The sequence below is a fragment of the Fulmarus glacialis genome, unplaced genomic scaffold (assembly GCF_000690835.1).
Source record: "Fulmarus glacialis isolate BGI_N327 unplaced genomic scaffold, ASM69083v1 scaffold1411, whole genome shotgun sequence".
In the NCBI taxonomy this organism is placed as follows: domain Eukaryota; kingdom Metazoa; phylum Chordata; class Aves; order Procellariiformes; family Procellariidae; genus Fulmarus; species Fulmarus glacialis.
Window position 1 is genome coordinate 2,553 of NW_009194448.1, and position 338 is coordinate 2,890.

Genomic DNA, 338 nt, shown 5'->3' on the forward strand with positions numbered 1-338 from the left:
GAAGGGTGGTAGAACTTCCCTAAATATTTGACTCCCACGCCATAGTAAATATTGTACCCTTACTGGGTTCAGTAACATGGTGTATTTTTTCACAGGATGGATGTCTTGCTTCTGCCTGGAGATTGCTGAGGGCTTTATGGGCTGCTTCCTTCAGGAAGCTGGGAAACACATGGCCTTGGACTATATCTTTGTGAGTTGACAGTGGAAATTTTGGAGAGAAGGTCCTAAGGTGCCGGCAGTTTGGGCGCAGCACCGAGGGGCTGAGCCTCCCCTGACCGGGGGCAGACGCCCGGGTTGGTGGCGTGTGAACTGCCCCCCGGCACGGCTGGGGGCTGTGG